Source organism: Manis pentadactyla, chromosome 9 (genome assembly GCF_030020395.1).
Source record: "Manis pentadactyla isolate mManPen7 chromosome 9, mManPen7.hap1, whole genome shotgun sequence".
Lineage (NCBI taxonomy): Eukaryota > Metazoa > Chordata > Mammalia > Pholidota > Manidae > Manis > Manis pentadactyla.
In genome coordinates, this window is record NC_080027.1 from 61,169,981 (window position 1) to 61,189,441 (window position 19,461).

Sequence of the window (19,461 nt, forward strand, 5' to 3'; positions counted from 1 at the left end):
AGTTTGGAAGACCATCCAGATAGAATAGGTTCATTAAAAATAGCTTTTTAGAAGGTTAAGTCATTGATTTATTTGTATTAATGCTTTATTCTTTGAAAATTAAGTTCATCATGATCCCTCAAAGTATTAGTTTTTATTTAAAGCAGGGCAGAAAGCTCTGTAAAGAAATTATCTCATGAACTACTTGTAAGCAATGTGTACTTTGTGCTAAAACGTGGAGATATTCTCAGTGCTGAGAATGACCCCATAAAATTCATAGAATAAAAGCTATTGCCTTTTCAAAAAAAATAAAAGCTTTTAAGGAGCAACTGAAATTCACGCCCTGGGAAACACAACCTACCAGAATACGTTGGCTGTGTGCTAGTTATTATCTGAATAAACTGGCTGTATAAGCAGAGTGACTTAAGATTACCAGAAGTCCTGGGATTCCTTTAGAAACTCAGTGATCAAAATGCTGTGAGAAGAGGGTGGGGAGAAAAGATGGCCTGAGAAGTGTGGCAGAAATCTCCTCCCAAAACCACATATACTTTGAAAATAAAGCAAATACAACTACTCTACAAGAGTGACCAGAAGTAACGGTACACCAGCCAGTCTACGTGTGGGAAAAGAGAACATCTCATGGAAAAGGATAAAGTAAAAAGCTGTGACCCAGTGGGATCTGAGCACTGCCCCCACCCCAGCTCACCAGCAGGAGGAGGAGAATCAGAGCAGTGAGAAAGTGAAAGCATGGGACTGCTAAGTACCCAGCCCTAGAAATATACCCTAAGAACATAGACCCACATTGCATGGTGCTCTGTAGATTAGAGGGGATGAAAACCAAAGTCAGAGACTAAGACTGCGAACAGGTTCCCACAAACAGCTGCCCTGGGACAAAAGAAAAGCAGGCACTTTAAAAGACTTGTCAGCAGTCAGAAGGCTGCTAAAGGGGCAAGGATTAGGAGAAGGAACAGGTGGATAAAATTGTCCTGGCTGACTCAGTCCATCAGGTTGGCAACTTTCAGGAGCTTCAGGCACTCCATTCTCCTGGTTGGCAATACAGCCCCAGGGTCCCTCACCATGATAAGCATCCTACCACTCCTTCCAGCCCACCAGCACTGGCATGCAAACCTGATGACCCCGCCATTGCTGCAGACCAGCCAGAGAGCAGCTCCACATACACATCTACATGGCTTAACACAGAGGCTTCACTCTGTGTGCGGTTAACCGGCACAGACAGCGGAGACAGACACAGCGACCAGAAAGCATGAAAGGGCTTTGCCCTCCTTGCAAATAACTTTGCCACTTGCCTACTACCCCTGCCATTGCCAAAGCCAGCAGAAGGGCAGCCCCACCCATAGAAGCTTAGGGGATTAACCCAGACTCTGCTCCCTCTGTGCGGTTGGCTGGCACAGACAGTGGAGACAGGCACTGTGACTGGGAAGCAATAAAGGGCTTTGTCCTTATGGCAGAACCCGCACCACTCACCTGCCACCCCTGACATCACCCTAGGCCATCCTGAGGGCCAGCCTGTCCACAGCATCTTAGAGGATTAACCCAGAGGCCACTTCCTGTGCGCGGTTAACTGATAAAGACAACAAAGACAGGTACTGTGGCCAGTAAACAGGAGGGGTCTTTGTCCTCCCAGGTGACACCCATGCCACTTGCTGGTGACCACTCTCATCCCTCCAGTACTATGAAAAGGCAGAAGAACCTTGTTCAATCAAAAATTCGTAAAACACCAGGAAAAGGGCTCAGTGAGACTGAAATACCAATCTAACAGAAAAAGAATTAAGAACAAAAGTCATAAGCATGCTAATGGAGCTATAGAAGAATATTCAAGTGCTAAGGGATGAATTCAGGAGGGAGATAGACACCTTAAAAAATACAGTAACTAAAAAGAAAGAAACAATGGAGGGATTTAAAAGCAGATTAGATGAGGTAGAGGGGACAGTAAATGGAACAGAAATTAGAGAACAGGAATACAAAGAAGCTGAGGCAGAGAGGGGAAAACAGATCTCTAGGAATGAAAGAATATTAAGAGAACTGTGTGACCAATCCAAAGGGAGTAATATTTGCATTATAGGAGTACCAGAAGAAGAAGAGAGAAAATGGGATAGAAAGTGTCTTTGAAGAAATAATTGCTGAAAAATTCTCCAGTCTGGGGAAGGAAATAGTCTCTCAGGCCATACAAGTCAACACATCTCCCAAAAGAAGAGACCCAAGGAAGACAATATCAAAACATATAATAATTAAAATATCAAAGATCAAGGACAAGGACAGAGTATTAAAAGCAGCCAGAGAGAGTAAAAAGATCACCTACAAAGGAAAACCCATCAGGCTATCATCAGACTTCTCAACAGAAACCTTACAGGCCAGAAGGGAGTGGCATGATATATTCAATGCAATGAAACCGTAGGGCCTCGAACCAAGATCTACCCAGTAAGATTATCATTTACATTTGAAGGAGGGATTAAATAATTCCAAGATGCAAAAGTTGAGGGAATTTACCTCCCACAAACCATCTCTACAGTATATTTTAAAGGGACTGCTCTAGATGGAAGTGTGCTTAAGGCTAAATAGCTGCCACCAGGGAAAATAAAACCACAGCAAGGAAGTAGACTGACTAATACCAGCCAAATGCGAAATTAAATCATCTACCCACAAATACAGTCAAGGGTACACAAAGAGTACAGAATATGAAACCTAACATATAAAGAGTGGAGGAGGAGGAAGAAGGGAGAGAAAAAAGACTCATCAGACTGTTTATAATAGCATAATAACTGAGTTAAGGTAGACTGCTAGATAGTAAAGAAGCTTCCCTTTAACCTTTGGTAATCACTAATCCAAAGCCTTCAATGGCAATAAGTACATATCTATCAATAATCACCCTAAATGTAAATGGTCTGAATGTGCCCATCAAAAGACATAGAGTTAAAGAATGGATAAAAAAGGAAGACCCATCTATATGTGCTGCGTACAAGAGACTTACTTCAAACCCAAAGACATACACAGACTAAGAGTGAAGGGATGGGAAAAAATATTTCATGCAAACAATAGGGAGAAAAAAGCTGGAGTTGCAGTACTTGTATCAGACAAAATAGACTTCAAAACAAAGAAAATCACAAGAGACAAGGACATTATATAATGGTAAAGGGGTCAGTCCAACAAGAGGATATAACCATTATAAATATCTATGCACCCAACATAGGAGCACCTACATATGTGAAACAAATACCAACAGAAAGGGGGAAATAGTATGCAATGCATTCATATTAGAAGACTACAGCACATCACTCACTCCAAAGGACATATCAACCAGACAGGAAGTTAGTAAGGTGATAGAGACACTGAACAACACATTAGAACAGATGGACCTAACAGACTTCTACAGAACTCTACACCCGAAAGCAGCAGGATACACATTCTTCTCAAGTGCACATGGAATATTTTCCTGAATAGACTACATACTAGGCCAAAAAAAGAGCCTTGGTAAATTGAAAAATATTGAAATTGAACAAACCAACTTCTCAGATCACAAAGCTATGAAAGTAGAAATAAATTGAACAAAGAAATTGAAAAGGCTCACAAACACATGGAGGGTTAACAACAGGATAGTAAATAATCAGTGGATCAATGATCAAATTAAAACAAGGATCAAGCAATATATGGGGACAAATGAAAACAACAGCTCAACTGCCCAACTTCTGTGGGATGCAGTAAAGGCAGTTCTAAGAGGAAAGTATATAGCAATCCAGGCCTACATAAAGAAGGAAGAACAATCCCAAATGAACAGTCTAAACTCACAATTAATGAAACTAGAAAAAAAGAACAAATGAGGCCCAAAGTCAGTAGAAGGAGGGACATAATAAACATCAAAGAACAAATAAATAAAATTGGAAGAATGAAACAATGGAATTAATGAAACCAAGATCTGGGTCTTTGAAAAAAACAAACAAAATAGATAAACCCCTCGCCTGACTTATCAAGAAAAAAAGAGAATCTTCACACATAAACAGAATCAGAAATGAGAAAGGAAAAATCACTACAGACACTACTAAAGTACAAAGAATTATTAGAGAATACTATGAAAAATTATATGCAAACTGGATAACCTAGAGGAAATGGACAACTTTCTAGAAAAATACAACCTTTCAAGACTGACCCAGGAAGAAACAGAAAATCTGAACAGGCCAATTAACAGCAATGAAATTGAATCAGTAATCAAAAAACTACCCAAGAATAAAACTTATGGACCAGATGGATTCACTGCTGAATTTTATCAGACGTTTAGAGAAGACATAATATCCATTCTCCTTAAAGTTTTCCAAAAAATAGAAGAGGAGGGAATACTTCCAAACTCATTCTATGAAGCCAGCGTCACTCTAATACCAAAACCAGGCAAAGGCACCACCAAAAAAGAAAACTAGAGACCAATATCCCTGATTAACATAGATGCAAAAATACTCAACAAAATATTAGCAAACTGAATTCAAAAGTACATCAAGAGGCTCATACATCATGATCCAGTGGGATTCATCCCAGGGATGCAAGGATGGTACAACATTCGAAAATCCATCAACTTCATCCACTCTATCAATAAAATGAAGGACAAATATCACATGATCATCTGCATAGATGCTGAAAAAGCATTCAACAAAATTCAACACCCATTCGTGATAAAAACTCTCAACAAAATGGGTATAGAGGGCCAGTACCTCAACATATCAAAGGCCTTTTATGACAATCCCACAGCCAACAACATACTTAGTAGCGAGAAGCTGAAAGCTTTTCCTTTAAGATCGGGAACAAGACAAGGATTCCCACTTTCCCCACTTTTATTCAACATAGTACTGGAGGTCCATGCCACAGCAATTAGACAACACAAAGAAATAAAAGGATCTAGATTGGTAAAGAAGTTAAACTGTCCCTGTTTGCAGATGACATGATATTGTACATAAAAAACCCTAAAGACTCAACTCCAAAACTACTAGAACTAATATCTGATTTCAGCCAAGTTGCAGGATACAAAATCAATACACAGAAATCTGTTGCATTCCTATATACTAATGATGAACTAGCAGAAAGTGAAATCAAGAAAAATATTCCATTCACAATTGCATCAAAAAGAATAAAATACCTAGGAATAAACCTAACCGAGGAAGTGAAAGACCTATACCATAAACTACAAGACACTCTTGAGAGAAATTAAAGAGGATACTAATAAATGGAAATTCATCCCATGCTCTTGGGTAGGAAGAATTAATATTGTCAAAATGGCCATCCTGCCTAAAGCAATCTACAGATTCAATGCAATCCCTATCAAAATACTGACAGCATTCTTCAATGAAGTGGGACAAATAGTGTTAAAATTCACATGGAAACACAGAAGACCTCGAATAGCCAAGCAATCTTGAGAAGGAAGAATAAAGCAGGGGGGATTATGCTCCCCAACTTTAATCTCTACTACAAAGCCACAGTAATCAAGACAATTCAATACTGGCACAAGAACAGACCCATTGATCAATGGAACAGAATAGAAAGCCCAGATATAAACCCACTCATTTATGGCCAATTAATATATGATAAAGGAGCCATGGACATACGGTGGGAAAATGACAGCCTCTTCAACAGCTGGTGTTGGCAAAATTGGACAGCTACATGTAAGAGAATGAAACTGGATTACTGTCTAACTCCATACACAAAAGTAAACTCAAAATGGATCAAAGACCTGAATGTAGGTTATTAAACCATAAAACTCTTAGAGAAAAACATAGGCAAAACTCTCTTGAATATAAACATGAGTAATTTTTTCATGAACATATCCTCGGGCAAGGGAAACAAAAGCAAAAATGAACAAGTGGGAGTATATCAAACTAAAAAAGCTTCTGTACAGCAAACAACACCATCAGTAGAACAAAAAGGCATACTACAGTATGAGAGAATATATTCATAAATTACATATCCGATAAGGGGTTGACATCCAAAATATATAAAAAGCTCATGCACCTCAACAAACAAAAAGCAAATAACCTGATTTAAAAATGGGCAGATGATCTGAACAGACACTTCTCCACAGAAGAAATTCAGATAACCAACAGGAACAAAAGATGCTCCACATTGCTAATCATCAGAGAAATGCAAATAAAAACCACAATGAGATATCACCTCTCACCAGTTAGGGTGGCCAACATCCAAAATACAAACAACAACAAATGCTGGTGAAGATGTGGAGAAAGGGGAACCCTATTACACTGCTGGTGGGAATATAAATTAGGTCAACCATTGTGGAAGGCAGTTTGGAGAGAGGTTCCTCAAAAATCTAAAAGAAATATTGTTTGACCCAGGAATTCCACTCCTGGGAATTTACCTTAAGGAAACAGAATCACAGATTCAAAAAGAAATATGCACCCCTATGTTTATCACAACACTATTTACAATAGCCAAGATATGGAAGCAGCCTAGGTGTCCATCAGTAGATGAATGGATAAAGAAGATGTGACACATATACACAATGGAATATTATTCAGCCATAAGAAGAAAACAAATCCTACCATTTGCAACAACATGAATGGAGCTAGAGAGTATTATGCTCAGTGAAATAAGAGAGGCAAAGAAAGACAAGTACCAAATGATTTCACTCATCTGTGGAGCATAAAAACAAGGCAACAACTGAAGGAACAAAACAGCAGCAGACTCACAGAACCCGAGAATGGACTAGCAGTTACCAAAGGGAAAGGGACCAGGGAAGGTGGGTGCAGAGGGAGGGATAAGGGGATCAAGGGGCATTGTGATTAGCAAACATAATATAAAGGGGGCACAGGGAAGGAAGTATAGCACAGAGAAGACAAGTAGTGACTCCATAGCATCTTACTATGCTAATGGACAGTAACTGTAATGGGGGTATGTGGTGCAGACTTGATAATATGGGGAATGTAGTAACCACAATGTTGTTCATGTGAACCTGAGCATGAGTGTATATCAATGATACCTTAATAAAAATAAATAAATAAAACACAATAACACAAAATGCTGTGAGAAACAGAATATGAAAGCCTAAGTTGCTTTGAAAATCATTTAGTCCAGTGATTTTTACATTTTAATTTGTAGAACACCTGAGTAAGTACCGCGTTCGCCCCTTGTTGCGGTGACGACAGCGATACGTACACAGATCTGGTTCACTTCAGTTCTTTATTGTTGCTCGGAAGGCCGGGAGAAGGCGAGTGAGAAGAAGCAACAGCCGGGGGGAGCGAATGAGAAGAAGAATGAGGGGAGAGAGGGAGACAGAGATTGAGAGAGTGGGAAAGAGAGTGAGTGAGAGAGAGAGAGTGAGAGAGTGAGAGTGCTTCTCTTTCCTGCTTATGCCTTATATAAAGGAAGCTGGCCTATGGTGATCAAGATCATGCAAGCCTATAGGAGCAACTTCCTTATGCTAATGCCACCTAACCAGGCAGGGTGGCGCCCATTAAGCGGGCGCCATCTTAGGGCATTGGTCAACTAGAGTGGAAAGGCGGTGTTCAGCCATAGTGGGACTCAGCCTCGGCCGTAGGCCGGCCCCTACATCTCCCCCTTTTTTGTTTTTTAGCACAATGAGGCTCGGGGACCATGCCTGTCTTAGGTTGTCAGGGAGGTGCAGCATCCTTACCCGTCATAAGGCAACAGACAGCTAAGGTCTGCGCCCTGTCTTAGGTTGGTATGCGTACCTCCTGATCTTACCCGTCTTTGACTACTGGTCCAACATATTGTGCTACACCCTAGGGGAGATGCCTTCTTCTATAGCTGCCATGGCCTGCACCAGAGCCATCGCCCGCACTTTCCGATGTTGCCATTGCATGGAACAGAACACCCATGCCTGACCAGGCTTTGGTGGCATTTAGCACGGCTTCAGCAAACTGAGCTACAGACAGCGCCTCTAACTTTTGGGGACTAACATTCAATATTTCTAGCCATAGCTGAGTGGTGAGCACATCAAACTCACTGGACCAATTGGTGGATAACATCTTGCCTACTTTCCTGGACAGATTGGCAGCTTTAGAGAGGTTATGAAAGGAATGCCAGTAACACATAGAGCTGTCAAAAGGCAGATATGGGAGATTAAGTGTACTATAGGTAGAGAAAAAGGCAGGAAAGGTATGTGCAGTTTCAGTCACTGGGAGTGGAATAGGCCAAGCCTTCACCAGAACCCATAGTTCTCTGTGTTCCGCTATCGCCTGCTGAAGAATCAGTAGCAGGATGAGCATCAGTGGCATCGGCATCTCGCACTTCCGGTTCTGGTCTTGCCACTCTCCGTGTCAGGCGTTCAGGCACCCAGATGGGATTGTTTCGGTCCTGTGGGAAAACACAAACAGAGCCTCGGCTCCAGATTAACACTGGATCCGGGCCTTTCCATGATCCTTCCAATACATCCTTCCACATAACTGCGGGCATGTCCTTAGGCCTGGAACGGCGATTATGCCGCTCTGCTGCACTGTGGCCATCTTTGTCCAATGTCAAAAAATTTAAAATGAACAATATAATGTTAAGTTTGTCTCTGGGGGATCTGAAGTCTGCCCCTATTCCCCCTTTTTGTTTATAGAGAACATTTTTAAGGGTCAGGTTGGCGCGCTCTACCACGCCTTGCCCTTGAGGGTTATAGGGAATGCCCGTGGTGTGGGTGATATCCATTGTTTTTAAAAAGCTGAGGAGCGATTGGGATGTATATGCTGGCCCATTGTCAGTTTTTAAATGTTTGGGCTTTCCCCAGGCCGAAAATGCCTGGAGGCAGTGAGATATGACATCTCTAGATTTTTCTCCTGTATGGCAAGAGGCAAAAATGATGCCTGAGCAGGTGTCTACAGACACATGGACATATTTCATCTTACCGAATTCTGGAATATGGGTAACATCCATTTGCCAAATGTGATTGGGGAGTAGCCCCTTTGGATTAACTCCTTCTGAGATGGAGGGTAGGAGTGTGACACACCATTTGCAACTGACTACTATGGCTCTTGCTTGGTCTCTAGTAATATTATATTTTAGGCGAAGGGTATGTGCATTGACATGGAATTGTTTGTGAAATTGAGCAGCTTGTTCTACAGGGTCAAATAGAGCTAAGATGTTAAACTCACGGGTCAGGGCATCGGCACGTCTGTTTCCCTCAGCAATGGGTCCTGGGAGGGAAGTGTGAGCTCTTACATGTCCAATAAAGAAAGGTTCTGATCGAGTCCATATTAGTTGTTGTAGCTTTCTAAAAATGTTGGCAACGGGGGAAGACTGGCTAATATAACTTACATTCTCTAAGATGGACACAGCAGTCACTACATACTGACTATCTGCTAAAAGGTTAAAAGGTTCCTGTGAGAAAAGCGTAAAGGCTTGTGCTACAGCCAACAGCTCTGTTTGTTGGGCTGAAGTGGTTGGAAAACTGAATGTCCAAGATTGGTCACCAGTGACCACAGTCCCAATGCCATTCTTTGACCCATCAGTGAACACCACCTTGGCTTTGGGTATGGGATTACATCTTGTGTTTTTAGGAAAGATGACGGGATTAGAGAGGCAGAACTGTAGCCAAGGATGTTTGGGGTAGTGGTTGTCAAGGGAAGCATTGGTGATGGTGTAAGCAACAGCCCATGCATCACAGCATGCAGTAAGACATTCAATCTGCTCAGCAGTATAAGGCGTTATTATCATGTTTGGGGGAATCCCAAATGTTTTTATAGCTGTCCTGATTCCCTTGATGATCAAATCAGCTATACTCTGAGGATACCATCTTAATGTTTTTCCTGGAGAGTGGGCCAGATATACCCAGAGAATTGGCCCTTCCTGCCAAAGTACCCCTGTTGGGCTATTATTACTGGGTATCACTATAAGGAATAGCAATTTGCCATAGTCTATTCTATCTACCTGGGCAAGCTGCAAGCGGGATTGGACTAGGCTCAAGGCTTCCTTGGCTTGCTTACTGAGAGAGCGCGGAGATGATAAATCAGAATCGCCCTTCAGTGTCTCATATAACGGACTGAGCTCTTCATCTGTAAGCTTTAGGAATGGCCTTACCCAATTTATATCTCCAAGTAGTTTTTGAAAATCATTAAGGGTTTTTAATTGATCTGTTCTTATGGTCATTTTTAATGGCCTAGCAATAGTATCTTCCAATTTAATTCCTAAATACTGTTTGGTGCAAGTTGCCTGTATTTTCTCTGGTGCTAGTTCCAGGCCCCATATCTTAAAGTGTGCTTGCAAGAAGCAGAGGGCTTCTTCTACTTTACTATTCTTTTCATGACATAAGAGAATATCATCCATATAATGATAGATAATTACATCAGGGAACTTTTTTCTAACTTCTGCCAGGGCCTCATGCACATACAACTGGCACATAGTAGGGCTATTTGCCATGCCTTGTGGCAACACTTTCCACTCATACCGCTCATCTGGGCAATCGTGGTTGATGGCTGGTACAGTGAAGGCAAACTTTTTACAGTCCTCAGAATGAAGAGGGATGGAAAAGAAACAATCTTTGATATCTATTACAATTGATTTCCAATCTTTTGGCAGGGCCATAGGCAATGGTAAACCTAATTGCACTGATCCCATGAGAATCATCTGATTATTTACAGCTCTTAAATCATGCAGCAATCTCCATTTTCCTGACTTCTTTCTTATGACAAATATGGGTGTATTCCATGGGGAAGTAGAACTTTGAAGATGCCCTGCGGCAATTTGCTCTTGCACTAATGTGTCATTGATGTCCCTGCAAACTTTGAGGTACACATTTAAATCTTTATTTTTCCAAGGCCTGATAGCCTCTTTACACCATTTATTTGCTTGCTCATAGGCCAACTGTTTTACTAGGGGCATTGCTGTGTCAACATCTCCAAATATACGGCCTGCAGTTTGCATTAACTTTGCCAAGAAGTCTGCATAAGGCTCATTTGGTCCTTGGAGTACTTTAGATAATTGACCCTGTAAATCACCAATGCCCTGGAGTGTTTTCCAGGCCTTGACAGCTGCTGTAGCTATTTGCATATACACAGCAGGAGGGTAATTTATCTGATTATGCTGTCCTAGGTAAGGTCCTGTGCCCATTAGCATCTCTAGGTTCCACTGATTGTTCCCTGCGGCAGCGTTGCGCCGGGCAGTGTCTTGAGAAAGCTCTGCCCACGCAGTTTTGAATAGCAGGTACTGACCTCCAGTAAGGCATGCTCTGGCTACATTAGCCCAATCATCTGGTGTTAGATTCTGAGTGGCTAATGACTCCACTATGGCCACAGTGAACGCTGCTTGCACTCCATAGGTGATGGCAGCTTCCTTTAGGCTTTTAACAAGCTTAAAATCTAGGGCTTGATGGTATCTTTGCTGGGTGTTTGGATCTTCTATTACTGGGAAGACTGCATTCCCCTCCATGGTTAGCCATTCCCTCCATCTATCCTTGCCCAATTGTTCTTGGCACCCCTGGCCACCACAATATGAGTAACTCTGGTAAAGGGGTGGCTCTGCTCTATAGGTTGGAGAGCAAAATGGATAATCTGGGGCGGTTGGCACAATCTCTTCTACCTTACTGCTCTTATTGGGAAGAGGGGCTGAGCTAGTCTCTCCTTCCTCTCTGCTTATTCTCAGTCGGCTCAGTGAGGAGCACAATGTGGGCCGATGTCCTCTCTGAGCAGCCCTAGCCTCTAACTCTTCTCCTGATAATTCTTGGTCCTCTTCCTCATCAGAGGACCCCCCCTGTGTAGATCCACTTTCAGATGCTCTCGCAGAGGCTCTTTCCTCTTTCACTTCCTCAAGAATCTCCTCTCCCTCCCTTATGGCTTCTCTACAACTAGGTTTATTCTCCTTTAGGCAGCTCTTAACCAGCCCCCATATGGGGAGCGTCCCAGCCGGGAGCGGCTCCCTGCGATCTGCGCTGCGCAGATCCTCGCCTAACTTTTCCCACACGGGGGTAGTGATTCTTCCTGCATCTAGGAACCACGGAGCATGCTTCTCCACCGTGTGGAGGAAAGCCCTTGCGGTTTTTGTTTTTAATGAGGTTCCGTTGGCCCTCAGGAGTGCTCTCAAAGGCTCTTCTACTCTAATTCGAGACTCTTCAGATCCCATGTTAGCGATTAAAGGATAAAAGGCTACTTCTAAGTTTATGGGTAAAGGGAACTCATCGCTAACCTGCATTCATCGCTATACCGCGAACTTTCCTTGCTTCGTCGCTATACCGCGAACTTTCCTGGCTTCGTCGCTTTCCCGCGAACTTTCCTGGCTTCGTCGCTATCCCGCGAACTTTCACTGGCGCCCTAACTTTTCATAACATTTTTGACAAAACAAAACAGTACAACAAAGAACACTATGACGGACAGACAAAACAGAAATCCCCACCACAGCCGCTTGCTATCTCCTTTCCTACTCCTACATTTGCTTTGCTCGTTGGTCCACTCACCCTTCTCATCTGAGGCGCCTTCCCGAGCAATCCTTCCGAACGGGGTCCTCAGGTACTGCTTCAGGGTAAGAAGCTCTATGGCGTCTGCGTCCACTAGTTTCTCCTCTGGGTGGTTGGAGAAAAGCTCCCGGGTTTCGGCACCAGATACCGCGTTCGCCCCTTGTTGCGGTGACGACAGCGATACGTACACAGACCTGGTTCACTTCAGTTCTTTATTGTTGCTCGGAAGGCCGGGAGAAGGCGAGTGAGAAGAAGCAACAGCCGGGGGGAGCGAATGAGAAGAAGAATGAGGGGAGAGAGGGAGACAGAGATTGAGAGAGTGGGAAAGAGAGTGAGTGAGAGAGAGAGAGTGAGAGAGTGAGAGTGCTTCTCTTTCCTGCTTATGCCTTATATAAAGGAAGCTGGCCTATGGTGATCAAGATCATGCAAGCCTATAGGAGCAACTTCCTTATGCTAATGCCACCTAACCAGGCAGGGTGGCGCCCATTAAGCGGGCGCCATCTTAGGGCATTGGTCAACTAGAGTGGAAAGGCGGTGTTCAGCCATAGTGGGACTCAGCCTCGGCCGTAGGCCGGCCCCTACAGTAAGAATTATATGAGTTTCTTAAAATTGCCAACCCCTGGGACAACTTGAGACTACTAATCAGTCCTGTTGGGGATAAGGTTAAAATGTCATGATTTTAAAAAGAGCATCCTATGTGATTCTTCTTGTCATTAAAATATGAAAAACACTATCATAAAGCAGTCTCCACAGCTAAAAGTAGGGCATGTATATATTGACTAGATAAAGAACATACTTATTGAGTAAGTGACTCAAAGAATTATCTAGAAAATTAAGAACATGAAAAATTAAAAGCTTCACATCTTTGAAGCAGACTGAGGAAAGATTTATGAGATTCACTATCCAATTTACATGATAATATATTGTCATTTCCATTTTGTTCATATTGACCTAATAAATATACTCCTTATAGATCTGTATATGTATTACTCAAGTTAACTTCAGTTATAGTTCATAATTCTGTGCTTCTGTATCTTTCATATTTATATAAATCCTAGACTTAAACTTCTATAACAGAAAGTTTCATCAAGCTATATTTATGCTTTCCTTGTCCTTTTGCACATTTAAAGAGCAATGAATATTGTTTCCTTGCCTTCATCCTCATACAGCTTCATTCGAAACAATTTTGATCATAGTTGTAAGGCTCTAATTGCTTTGCCAAACTCAGAAATAATTAAATTTAAACCAAAGTAAAATTAAATTTAAACCATAGTATTTTAGATTATATGTCATAATTTTTAGTAGGTTTCTTTGTTTTTGGTTTTAGATTTACAAAAAGGCAACATATGACAGTGAATGGATTCAACCCTACAAAAATAGCACTGTCATACAAAACTCCCTTTTTGACTCACACTAGAGTTATGTATAGCATATCTTTTTTAATGTAAAGTTCTTTGGAATACAACCAGCACCTGTCTGAAATAAAGATGAAGAATGGTTGATAATTTTTAGAGTTATTAAATAGCTATATTATTAAATCAGTCAGTTCTAAAGTACCATAGCTTTTACTTCCAGAAAGATGGAGAGAACAAAATTTTCCATGTTCCTTCTGCTAAGTATGACTAGAAATCCTGGACATACAAAAAATAAACATTAGAAGATTCTAAAAGTTGGAAAAGAAACTGGCTAGTGAGGTAGGGACCTAAGAAACAACACTGAAGTTAGTTTTCTGGATGTTCTTTTTGTTTCAAATATTGCAGACTGGGTTCTGGAGAAGCCAGCAACACAGATGCTAACTGGCAAGGACAGATAAAGCATTAAGAAAAGCCTACTTTCCCTAGCCATTTGGATTAGAAAAAGGATGACCGAGGAATACAGAAAATTTTTAGTCAGTAACTGCTCTTTATAGCTAAACACCAGAGGAAAAAATATGTGGTCCCACCACCATCCCCTGCAAAAGAGCTCAAGTTAAGCAGGTACGTTCATCTCTGTCTAGTGGCAACAAAGTGCCCAACTCACCATAGACTTGGTGTCAGAGAAGGCTTAAAGGGGCCAGGACATTCATCACCACTAGGTGATAACGTGTCCCTCACACACACTTCTCTGCATAGTGTCAGGAGAGACCATGTGGGCAGCCTGGACTTCCACTCTCACCAGCAGTAACAAGGTGCCTAACCCTTTTTTTGCTGGGTTAGTGTCTGAGGTAACCTCTTGGAGAGCCAAGAGTTTACAACTGTCCAGAAGTAGAGAAGCTTCCCTACACCACAAGGACAATGGAGGCCATCTGGGGAGCAGGAAGGATGTACTCTTGACCTCTCTAGTGAGGTTGGGATCAGTGAAAGCATAATAGTAAGTATGAACCCTTTCCCACCCAGCAGTAATGAGAAACCATTCTGCCACCTCACCACGCACCATATCTACAGAGGCTGAATGGGGAATTTGGACTTCTACTCCTCCCAGGTAGTGAGGCATCATTCCACTTACTCCACAAGAGTGGTGTCATGGGACACTTGCTAAAACAGAAGATTTCAATAAAATTTAGAATCTCATGACACTACTCCAAAAGTCCAGATTTCTATAGAAAAGCACATAAAATTCTAAGAACAAGATAGGATATCAACTTAAATAAGAAAAGACAATCAACAGTTACCCAACTGAGGTGACGTAGATATTAGAACTATGTGATTAGGATTTTAAAGCACCTGTTTTAAAAATGCCTTAGTGAACAATTGTGAGCATTCTTGAAACAAATGAAAAATAGAAAATCTCAGCAAAAAGTAGAAGTTTTAAAGAAATTTTGGAACTTTAATAGAATAACTGAAATAAAAAACTCAGCAGCAGAGTAAAAAGGATAAAGAATCACTGAATTTGGAGATAGAATAGAAATTACCCCATCCAAAGAGCAAAGAGAAACACACTGGAGAAAAATTACAGCCTTGGGAACCTGTGGGACAATAACAAAAGATCTATTATTTGTGTTACTGTTGTTCTACAAGAGAAGAGAGTGTGCTGAAAATTATTTGAAGAAATAGTAGGTGGAAATATCTCAATTTGTCCAGAGACATAGCACACAGATTCAAGAAGCTGAGGGAACCATGAACAGGATAAACCCAAAGAAACTGACAACAATCAGAAAGTAAAGATTAGTTCAGAAAAATAAAATATTGAAAGCAGTGAGAGAGAAACAACAACTTAACTCTAGGGTAAAAGTAACAAAAATAACAGATTTCTCATTAGAAACATTGGATGCTGAAAGACTAATACAAATTCTTTCAAGTGCTCATTCAATCCAGGATTTTGTAGCCAGTGAAAATATCCTTCAGGAATGAACAGAAAACCTAGGCATTCTCAAATGAAGGAAATGACTAAAGAAATTTTTCACCAACACATCTACCCTGAAAGAACTGCCAAAGGAAATTTTCTAATAAAGAAAATTGCAGAAGGAATTTTGTAACATGAAGAAGAAGTAAAGACAACAGAAAGAGTAAAAATAAGAGTAAACACAACAGACTTGTTTCCTACTTTTGAGTTTTTAAAATTATGTCTTACAGTTGAAGTAAAAGTTTTAACAATGTCTGATATGGTTCTCAATGTATGCAGAGAAATATTTCATACAATTATAAACAAGGGTTTTAGGATGTAAAGTGAGGTGAGGGTTCTGTACTTCAGTTGAGAGATAAAACTTGTACACTGTAAACTGCGATGAATAATTATATATAAAATGTTATATCAAAAGCAACCATTTAAAACACTGCAAAGATACACTCAAAAACTGGATAAATCAAAATGGAATTTTTAAAAATGTTCCATTAGAGGCGGAGCCAACATGGCGGCGTGAGTAGGACAGTGGGAATCTCCTCCCAAAAACATATATACTTTTGAAAATACAACAAACACAACTAGCCCTAAAAGAGAGACCAGAAGACGCAGGACAGTGGCCAGGCTGCAGCTACACCAGCGAGAACCCAGCGACTGGTGAAAGGGGTGAGATACAAGCCCCGGCCCGGCGGGAACCGAGCGCCCCTCCCCCCAGCTCCCGGCGGGAGAAGAATAGGCAGAGCGGGAGGGAGACGGAGCCCAGGACTGCTGAACACCCAGCCCCAGCCATCTGGGCCAGAGCGCAGACACAGTACGTGCCCAGGGGGCCCTGGATAATGGGGGAACAGGGAGTAAGACCTCTGAGTGGGTGCCGAAGCTGATGCCCCTGTGACAAAGAAAAGCGGGGGCTTTTTGAAAGTCTTAAAGGGACAGGGACTTAACAGCTTGACGGAAACAACCCAGGTCACAGTACAGCAGCTGGAAATTACAGGGAAAACCGGGTGCACTAACCCCCTGGGCAACAGCTCTGAGACCCCTCACGGAGGCAAACAGTCAAGCAGCCCCCCCATCCATTACCCCACCGGGCGCTGCGAAAGCAGAGAAGCAGCCTGAGACAAATTCCGCCCACAGAAAGGGAAATTTCTCCCTCCCGGCCAGGCAAGACACAAAGACCCACTCTACACGCAATTACCCAACACAAGCCACTAGGGGTCGCAGTTGTCCCAGTAAAGAAAGGCCAGTAGCAAGTGAAAAGTTTGGCCCTCCCAGCTGACAGTCAATAGCACCTGTCAACATGAAAAGGCAAAAAAATATGATCCAGACAAGACTAACCCAGACAGCTTTGGCATCTGCTACATCTTCCCCTGAGAAGGAATCTGGGGAGATAGATTTAGCCAGTCTTCCTGAAAAAGAATTCAAAACAAAAGTCATAACCATGCTGATGGACCTGCAGAGAAATATGCAAGAACTAAGGAAGGAGAATTCAGAAATAAAACAAGCTCTGGAAGGACTTCAAAACAGAATGGACGAGATGCAAGAGACCATTAATGGACTAGAAAACAGAGAACAGGAACGCAGAGAAGCTGATGCAGAGAGAGATAAAAGGATCTCCAGGAATGAAAGAATTTTAAGAGAGCTGAGTGACCAAACGAAAAGGAACAATATAAGAATCATAGGTATTCCAGAAGAAGTAGAGAGAGAAAAGGGGATAGAAAATGTCTTTGAAGAAATAATTGCCGAAAATTTCCCCAAACTAGGGGAAGAAATGGCCTCTCAGACCACAGAGGTACACAGAACTCCCATGACAAGGGATCCAAGGAGGGCAACACCAAGACACATAATAATTAAAATGGCAAAGATCAAAGACAAGGACAAAGTATTACAGGCAGCCAGAGAGAAAAAAAAGGTTACCTACAAAGGAAAACCCATCAGGCTATCATCAGACTTCTCAACAGAAACCCTACAGGCCAGAAGAGAATGGCATGATATACTTAATGCAATGAAACAGAAGGGCCTCGAACCAAGACTACTGTATCCAGCACGAATATCATTTAAATATGAAGGAGGGATTAAACAATTCCCAGACAAGCAAAAGTTGAGGGAATTTGCCTCCCACAAACCACCTCTACAGGGCATCCTACAGGGACTGCTCTAGATGGGAGCACTCCTAAAAAGAGCACACAACAAAACACCCAACATATGAAGAAGGGAGGAGGAGGAATAAGAAGGGAGAGAAATAAAGAATCATCAGATTGTGTTTATAATAGCTCAACAAGTGAGTTAAGTTAGACAGTAAGACAGTAAAGAAGCTAACCCTAAACCTTTGGTAACCACAAACTTAAAGCCTGCAATGGCAATAAATTCATACCTTTCAATAATCACCCTAAATGTAAATGGACTGAATGCACCAATCAAAAGACACAGAGTAATAGAATGGATAAAAAAGCAAGATCCATCCATATGCTGCTTACAAGAGACTCACCTCAAACCCAAAGACGTGCACAGACTTAAAGTCAAGGGATGGAAAAAGATATTTCAAGCAAACAACAGAGAGAAGAAAGCAGGTGTTGCAATTCTGGTATCAGACAAAACAGACTTCAAAATAAAGAAAGTAACAAAAGACAAAGAAGGGCATTACATAATGATAAAGGGCTCAGTCCATCAAGAGGATATAACCATTATAAATATATATGCACCCAATACAGGAGAACCAACATACCTGAAACAAATATTAATAGAACTAAAGGAGGAAATAAATTGCAATGCATTCATTCTAGGAGACTTCAACACACCACTCACTCCAAAGGACAGATCCACCGGACAGAAAATAAGTAAGGACACAGAGGCACTGAACAACACATTAGAACAGATGGACCTAATAGACATCTACAGAACTCTACATCCAAAAGCAACAGGATACACATTCTTCTCAAGTGCACATGGAACATTCTCCAGAATAGACCACATACTAGGACACAAAAAGAGCCTCAGTAAATTCCAAAAGATTGAAACCCTACCAACCAACTTTTCAGACCACAAAGGCATTAAACTAGAAATAAACTGTTCAAAGAAAGAAAAAGGCTCACAAACACATGGAGGCTAAACAACACGCTCCTAAATAATCAATGGATCAATGACCAAATCAAAATGGAGATCCAGCAATATATGGAAACAAATGACAACAACAACACTAAGCCCCAACTTCTGTGGGACACAGCAAAAGCAGTCTTAAGAGGAAAGTATATAGCAATCCAAGCATATTTAAAAAAGGAAGAGCAATCCCAAATGAACGGTCTAATGTCACAACTATCGAAATTGGAAAAAGAAGAACAAATGAGGGCTAAGGACAGCAGAAGGAGGGACATAATAAAGATCAGAGAAGAAATAAATAAAATTGAGAAGAATAAAACAATAGCAAAAATCAATGAAACCAAGAGCTGGTTCTTCCAGAAAATAAACAAAATAGATAAGCCTCTAGCCAGACTTATTAAGAGGAAAAGAGAGTCAACACAAATCAACAGTATCAGAAATGAGAAAGGAAAAATCACGACGGACCCCGCAGAAATACAAAGAATTATTAGAGACTACTATGAAAACCTATATGCTAACAAGCTGGGAAACCTAGGAGAAAGGGACAACTTACTAGAAAAATACAACCTTCCAAGACTGACCCAAAAAGAAACAGAAAATCAAAACAGACCAATTACCAGCAACGAAATTGAAGCGGTAATCAAAAAACTACCAAAGAACAAAACCCCTGGGCTGGA

General features: G+C 41.5%; 1 protein-coding gene across 5 annotated transcripts in view; it reads left to right on the forward strand.

The window, feature by feature from the left end:
- The window catches only part of ANO5 (anoctamin 5), a 112,704-nt gene that overhangs the window by 15,550 nt on the left and 77,693 nt on the right, over nt 1-19,461 (forward strand). The gene's annotated exons all lie outside the window — the stretch shown is intronic.